The following is an 8,648-nucleotide window of genomic DNA, read 5'->3' as shown; positions in this document are numbered from 1 at the left end:
GGGTGGATGAACAGGCCCCCGTGGTGTGGAGGGCTGGATGAACAGTAGACGGTGGAGGGGTGCCCGTGGAGGGGTGGTTGAACAGGACCCCATGGTGTGGAGGGCTGGATGAACAGTAGACGATGGAGGGGTGGTTGAACAGTAGCCGGTGGAGTAGCACGCGGTGGAGGCTGGATGAACAGGAGCCCGCGGATGAACAGTCGCAGGTGGAGGCTAGAGGAGGTCAACGGTGGATGAATAGTAGCTCGTGGAGGCTGGAGGGGGTCGACGGTGGAGATGAACAGTATCCCGTGGAGTCCCGTTTTGCGGTACGCCACACCCCTCCCGATGAACAGGACCCCCGTTTTGATCGTAGCGCTCCAACACAAGTCCGTTTCGTCCGTTTTGCGGTACGCCACACCCCTCCCGATCAACAGGACCCCCGTTTCGACCGTAGGAGGTCCGTTTCCTCCGTTTTGCGATACGCCACACCCCTCCCAATCAATAGGACCCCCATTTTGACCGTAGGAGGTCTGTTTCCTCCGTTTTGCATTACGCTAGACCCCTCCCGATGAACAGGATCCCGTTTCGAACGTGGCCGGTCGAACACAAGGCCGTTTCCTCCGTTCTGCAGTACGCCAGGCCTCGTTTCCATCGCCTGTTCTGTCCAAGCCCTCCCGATGAACACGACCACACATTCCGTTCCGACCCAGCCGGTTGGCTCCCACGTGTTACGTTGCCTCCCGATGAACATGATGCATTTTGTTGCCTCCCCATGAACACGACGCATTCTGTTGCCTCCGCATGAACACGACGCATTCCGTTGCCTCCTCATGAACACGATGACGACGCTGTTTCTCCGTTCAGACCCAGCCATGTACACGAGCCCTCGCCGTACGTATGCGCGAGTAGGCGTTCGAGACCCTTCCCGTAAGTACGTATGTGGCCGTATTTTCTTTCTTGCACCCTGACCGATGTACATACGTGTACATTCTACGTGCGCGCCTCTACTACGACACGTGCTTGCCTCTACATCCACCAGTATATATGTACGTACACGTTTGCGACCAGAATGAAAACGCTACACACGCTTCGACCAGGTGGTTCCCGACTATCAGGCACTTCCTTGCATGCGAAGATGTAGCTGGTGGGTCCCAGCAGTCAGGGCGCGAATCGTTTTTTTGCCCAGAAGCACTTCATTGCGTGCGAAGGTGTAGCTGGTGGGTCCTAGCAGTCAGGAGGGAAACGTTTTTTTCGTGAAATACGGTGGCCCGTCCGGTGGGTCCCCGCTGTCAGGTGGAGGAATAATTATTTTGCGCGTAATAAGGAGGCACTTCCTTGCTGCGGCCATGGGCCCAGCTGTCAGCGTCTCCACGCACAGTACTCTTCCGATGGAAGCCGGTCATTGACCACATTGACCACGCCGCGCCGAGAGCACCACAGCGGTGGACGACGGCGAGGCCTAGGAAGGGGACGACACGAAGGTAGGGAAGACTCGGCAGTTGTTTCCCACACGGAGGGGAGTATGACTGTACGAGGGTTTACTGGTTCGTCTACCATCGCCGGAGAATACAACAAGTGTGGGTGAGTAGAGGGATGGCTAGGCCAGCGATGGGAGTACGGTCGGGCAGTGAGGCCTGCACGGCAGCATAGCCGACCGCGGAGAGGAGGGAGCAGGCAGTCCCGCCGGCGCTTGTTTGAGTGGCTGGAGCAGGAAGAGTAGAGATTGAAGAAGCACGACGGCCGTTGGATGGACATCCAACAGTCAGTGCTTGTGCGTCAACTTTTTTTTAGGAAAGCCTCAAATCCGTTGAAAACAGCATACATCCCATCTGCCATTATTTCTAATAATTTACAGCCCATTTGCTAATTCTTAAGGTTTTTTTGGAGCCCATATTCTTTTTGTTAGCATTACAGCCCATATTGTGGCCATCGGTTAAAAAATTATACGAAATTTTGCATATTTCGGTGCGGTCCGAACTGTTTTTAATCCCGAAATTTCGACTCACCTTCAAACTGATTTTAAAAATAAATGTATATCAATATAAAATCCAACAAATTCTCCACGCATAAAAATTAATGTAATTTAAAATCTTGAAATGAAAAAAAAAGATATTTGAAACTAATTGCCGGTTTGATGTGTTTTAAAAATGCACAACCCGTTTCTCATTACTGATGGGCCATTTTCTCGGCCAGCCGAATGAAAGCTCTCCTCGTCTTGAAAGATTTGCAGCCCAACAGGCCTGACAAAGCGACTTACTTGGAAAATCACAAAAAAACTGGGCTGTGGCCATGGACCCAGCTGTCAGCCTCTTCACGTACAGTACTCTTCCGATGGAAGTTGTTCCTTGACCACGTTGACCATGCCGCACAGAGAGCACCATGGCGATGGACGACGGCGAGGCCTAGGAAGGGGACGACGCGGTAGTGGAAGCCTGCGCGGAGAGGACTACGAGGGTTCATTGGTTCGGCTGCGGTGTGAGGCTGTCGTCGCCGCAGGGCCTGGCCAGCGGTGGGAATAGTAGGGGGCGGTGAGGCCTTTGCGGTAGCACAGCCGGCCACGGGAGGCAGGAGCATGCAGCACGACCGGCGCTGCTTCGGGCGGCTGGAGCAAGAAGACCAGAGGTTGAAGAAGCACTACGGCCATTGGATGGACATCGTACGGTCACTGGAGCTAGAATCGTTCATATTGACTAATTTGACAAAGCCCTTCATCCCAGTCAACTTAGTAGGCCCACAAGTCAGCCTCCCACTAAGGTGGGTCCCAGCTAGCCGGGGGAGTATTCATTTTTTTGTGCGTAATAAGGAGGCACTTCCGATGGTTCTGAGCTGACAGCAGCGGGAACGTTTTTTTTCGCGAAATACGGTGGCCCGTCCGGTGGGTCCCAGCAGTCAGGGGGAAATGATTTCTTTCGCAAAATACTGGTGGCCCGTCCGGTGGGTTCCCGCTGTCAGGTGGAGGAATAATTATTTTCCGTGTAATAAGGAGGCACTTCCTTGCGGCTGCCGTGGACCCAGCTGTCAGCCTCTCCACGTACAGTACTCTTTCGATGGAAGTCGGTCATTGACCACATTGACCAAGCCGCGCCGAGAGCACCACGGTGGTGGACGACAGCGAGGCCTAGGAAGGGGACGATGCGGAGCCGTGCAAGACACGGCAGTAGATCCCCACGCGGAGAGGAGTATGAGCGTTCACTGGTTCGGCTGCGGTGTGAGGCTGTCGGCGCCGCAGAATAACAGGAGGTGTGGGTGAGTGGAGGGATGGCCTGGCCAGTGGTGGGAGTAGTATGGGGGCGGTGAGGCCTCCGCGGTAGCACAGCCGGGCATGGGAGGCAGGAGCATGCGGCACGACCAACGCTGCTTTGGGTGGCTGGAGCAGGAAGACCAGAGGTTGAAGAAGCACTATGGCCGTTGGATGGACATCATACGGTCACTGGAGTATTGACTAAGTTGACAAAGCTCTCCGTCCCCGTCAACTTAGTAGGCCTGCAAGTCAGCCCAACAATATGGTGGGTCCTAGCTAGCAGGGGGTATTCATTTTTTTGGGCATAATAAGGAGGCACTTCCTTGCGTGCGAAGATATAGCTGGTGGGTCCGACCTGTCAGCGGGGGGAACATTTTTTTCACAAAATACAGAGGCCCTTCCTGTGGGTCCTAGCTGTCAGGTGGAGGAATCATTATTTTGCGCGTAATAAGGAGGCATTTCCTTGCGTGCGGCCGTGGACCCAGCTATCAGCCTCTCCACATACAGTCCACTTCCGATGGATGTTGTTCATTAACCATGTTGACCAGGTCGCGCCGAGAGCACCAGGGCGGTGGGCGACGGCGAGGCCTAGGAAGGGAACGACACGGAGCCAGGGAATAGTCGGCAGTTGTTTCCCATGCGGAGGAGTACGAGGGTTTACTGGTTCGTCTGTCATCGCCGAAGAATAACAGCATGTGTGGGTGAGTAGAGGGATGGCTAGGCCAGTGATGGGAGTACGGTGGGGCCTGCGCGGCAGCATAGCCGGCCGCGAGAGGAGGGAGTAGGCAGTCCCGCCGGCGCTTGTTTGAGCGGCTTGAGCATGAAGAGCAGAGATTGAAGAAGCATGCCAGCCGTTGGATGGACATCCAACAGTCACTGCTCTCGTGTGTTGACTAAGTTAACAGGGCGTTGCGTGTGCGTCAACCTTTTTTTATGAAAGCACGCGTCAACCTATAGTAGGCGCACAAGTCAGCCTCAAATATGTGGAAAACAGCATACATCCCATCTGCCATTATTTCTAATAATGTACAACCCATTTGCTAATTATTAACAATTTTTTTGGAGCCCATCTTCTTTTTGTTAGCATCACACCCCATATTGTGGACATGGTTAAAAAGTATACGAAATTTTGCATATTTCGATGTGGTCAACTGTTTTTAATCTAGAAATATCGATTCACATTCAAACTATTTTGAAAAATTATTTATATAAATATACAATCCAAATAATTGTCCACGCATAAAAATCAACGGAATTTAAGATCTTGTAATGAAAAAACAATTGAAACTAATTCCCGGTTTGATGTGTTTTAAAAATGTACATCCCATTTTTGGGCAAACCGAATGAAACTCTCCTCGTCTTGAAAGATTTGCAGCCCAGCAGGGCCAATAAAGCAAGTAGGCCTTGTTTGGGTATTTCTTTAAAAAGATAGAACTGGGCTTGCCATTTTCAGCAAGAAAAAAACACAACTGGGCTCATGATGTGGTAAACATAAATAAAACCTTGGCTAGGTGGGCCACAGCCCCCACATAGCCCCGTTGTTACCCTGATCCGTCGCTAAAACTAGTATAAATAACAAGTGCTTGTTCCTAAAAAAACTACACGACTTGCTGGGTCCCTGGTGTCAACCGCTCGTAGTGTAATTCTCTCGTTTATTGACTACGTTGACAATGGCGTGAGCCCCAGATGTCCAACCATTAGGAGGAACCATATTTTTGGGCTTGTACTATAGAGGCACTTGCTTGCGTACTGCCATGACGCTGGTGGGTCCCTACTGTCATCCTCTCCACATACATTCATCTCCTTGTTCCTCTCGGTTGTTGACGACGTTGACAATGCAAGAGGGCGGTGCACCGCGCACGGCGAGCGAACCAAGGCCGCAAGGCGGAGGACGACGGCGGGGCCTCGGACGGAACGAACAGGAGCCGTTGAAGATTCGTCGGTCCAGTCACAGGCGGCAGGGAGTACGAGGGTTGACTGGTTCGGGCGCCGGTGCGTGTTGGGGCTGACGTCGCCGAAGAATAACATGACGTGTGGGGGAATAGAGGGAGGGACTGGCCAACGTTGGAGGGTACGTACGGTAGGGTAGCGGAGGTGCAACCAGCCATGGGTGGTGGGAGCAGGCGGAGCCGATGGGGTGGTTTGGTTTGGGCGGCTAGAGGAAGAAGAAGACAAGAGATAGAAGATACACGACAGATGTTGGATGTCAATCCAACGGCTGGTAGGCATAATCGTTTGTTGACTGGCTAGTAAGTTGACACCACCTTGGATAGGCTATTTCCTCGCGGGTCCCAAATGTCAGAATCCAAATCTGTCACGGTCATGCAGCCTTTCCTATGAAAATTTACAACCCATTTGATGTGCTAGTTCGAAATAAGTTTGTGGGTGCTGGTGGGGGCTAATCACTTGGCTTTTGTAATGCATAGTGAGCTCAAGCAGCCGGTGAGAGTGAAGTTATTTCCCTTGGTTTGGATTTGTCACAATATTTCACTCTAAATTAAACGAATGGCAAACCATTTGCCTTGTTTCAAAGAAAATATGACAGTCATAGCCGAGTTGAAAAGGGAAGGAACATCTAACTCCAGCTTACAAACTGTACAAAAGCACGAGGGTCAATTGTTCATGAGGTTTACAAAAAAAACCAGATTGAAAAGGGCAACAACATCTAACTCCAGCACTGTTTTCGGTAGTCACAGTCAAATGGATCGGTCAGGTCCATAGAATGAACATCCTGGGTCGTAAAATTTACTGAATTATGACCACAATATGTTGTAAATAGAAGCCCGACACGTTCAGAAGCTCTTTTGCCCACCTGAAACTCCTTTTTTTGCTCTTCGACATACCCATCCGTCAAAACCATGCTGTTGATAAACTTAAGCCTGATGGACAATAGTAACCTCGCATTCAGCAGGAAGAATGTGACAAATCTTGTGTTTGCACGGTTGGCTACATATCGTTCTAGCGTTATTGTCTTCAATCGAATCTCATGAGAAGTAAGAAAATCCCGATGCTTAGGAATCCACCGATTGGTTATAACTTTCTTACCCCGTCTTCTTGCCTAAATAGACATGAAGATTGAAAATAGTTAAGGTCTAAAAGAAGCGTGTCGAAAGAGCAACAGCTGAACGGTTAATTCTAGTACATTATATGCGGGCTTCCAATGTGTGTGAAATTATCACCTTTATATACAACTTCGCCAGACATGGAAAGCATTGCAGCAAGCCAATAATCTTGTTCAGATCAAAACTATTCATTTGGATATATAAGATCTTGACAGAATCCAACACCATTGATAGGCCATCCATGGAGAAACTCTTCATTGAGCATAGAACATAATATTAGTACAAAATGTGTACTCCAAGATGGCATATAAATTATGTGCAGAAATTTAAAATGCAGCTTATGGTTACAAGTGTAGATGATAATATAAAGTACCTGAAGAACCGTGGAGCCAAACACCATATTGAAATGAGCACAGAGATCATGCATTACACCCAAGGTCTCTAGTTTAGGCGCAGAGAGGACGGTTATTTGCAACGGTGAATAACTAGAATCAAGGATCAACCTTTGAAGTGAAGGGGCATCTTGGATGGTGAGCTGCCTTCCGTCAAAAGAAATTCCAATTCTTACAAGGTTAGGCGACTTTATTTGGAGATAACCGATTCTAACTGTGAAAACAAGCACCAAGCACTCCAGCGCAGGGCAACTGGAGTGGATGATGCTATGCAATGAGGCCTCCGATATACGAACCCGCACAAGTGAAAGTTTCTTGAGAAATGGGAGTCGAAGGTTTAGTACCAGATTGTCTGGGAGGTAGCACTACGCAAAGGTGGCGGTGTGGAGAGAGGACGAAAACCCCGAGATGGACATCGGTGCTGAGGGCACAAGTTCATGGCTTTCGGTATGTGGTATGTGATTTCCAGGGGAATAGTAGAAATCAAGCAGCTGTAGTTCTGTGAATTCAGGGGATTCCAGCCAGGCGTCCACCGTGCAGGGCATGGTATGCTTGCTGAGGTAGCATGACGGGATGCAGAGGCTTTGAATGGAGCCCTGGTGGGAGGAGATGATGGCTCTGGGGATTTCAAAATCATTGAAGAGAGATAGCTGACGACAGTTGAGATTAAGGGGAACGACGCACCATAGAGGGTGCCACCGAATTGAGGGACTTGGGTGCGGCAGGAATCCTTGGTGGGGAGAAGCGAGATGATCTCCCCAAGGATGGCGTCCGGGAGATCACTGATGCGGTCCACCTGAGATTCTATGGGTCCCTGGGATCCAGTGGGGGCGGGGTCGCCGCTTATCCCCACGCTGCCGGGTGCGGGATCTACAACAGGCGTCGCCACCGACAGGAGCCTCATCTTCTTGGCGTTGGGGTCAGCCGACTCCATTTTCCTCGAGGGCGTCGCGTCGTGCTCATAGATTTGAGCAGATTAACGAATGACGAGCCTAGTTGTAGAGCGAGCGAAGAAGAAGGGGAGATGGGGGTTCTCTGTAGGAGTGAGGAAGAAGGGGAGCTGGGGTTTTCTGTAGGAGTGAGGTGAGGAATTTGGGGGTACGAGTGGAGCGAGCTGACGTGAGGTGGGTTGGAGCGAGGAGGAAGAAGAGCACCCAGGTTTTTTTGGGGGGGGGGTGTGCTGGGTGTGGGTAGCGCCTCTCATTCAGTAAATATATGGGCTTTTGAATTGATATTACTATTTAATAGTGTGGATGGGCTGTTTTGTCTTGGGCCCCAAGAAACAATTACTACTAGTATAGTGGAGATACTTTACAGCTACCCAGAAAAACAATTACTACTAGTACAGTGGAGACACTCTACCGCTTCTAGCTCCTCCTAGGTCATTGAAACGTCTCCCTCTACTGAATGCCGTTATACTTTTGTTCACCGACATGCGGGCCATGTAGCGCGCGGGCCCAATTGCCATCCACCAAATTAGAAGGCAGTATGCAGGCGGAGAGTCACCCCGGTCGTAGCACGGCAGTAACAAGCCGTCGTATCACAAAAGCCCACCTCCCTGCAGTCTAAGTTTGATAGACGAAGCAACCATCATTTCACTCTTCGCTAAATCCCCTTCTCCCTCACCATCTTCAAGAAAGGCAACACTTGCATCTGCCACTATTCCTCTCTCCGACCGAAGGGAAGGTAAGCGGATCCGTGATGTTGGTATATTTTCGTTCAGAGGAAAAAAAGAACTTTTGCAAAGCAGTAACCGATCCTCACTCTCTTTTTTGTTTCATTGTCATTGCAATTGTGTTTTCCTTTTAGTGGTCTCCTAGTATTCGTTAGTTTCATGATGGACCAAGGAGAACCAGGCAAAGATCTGCCGATATTGGAGCAGACGCGGGAGGCTGATCCCCACGAGACAGAGAGCTCCAAGAAGATGGAGGCAACCACCGAGGCGACCCCAGATACTGAGATGGTCAACGC

The sequence above is a fragment of the Triticum aestivum genome, chromosome 3A (assembly GCF_018294505.1).
Source record: "Triticum aestivum cultivar Chinese Spring chromosome 3A, IWGSC CS RefSeq v2.1, whole genome shotgun sequence".
Classification (NCBI taxonomy): domain Eukaryota; kingdom Viridiplantae; phylum Streptophyta; class Magnoliopsida; order Poales; family Poaceae; genus Triticum; species Triticum aestivum.
Note: the sequence above shows the minus strand (reverse complement) of the source record.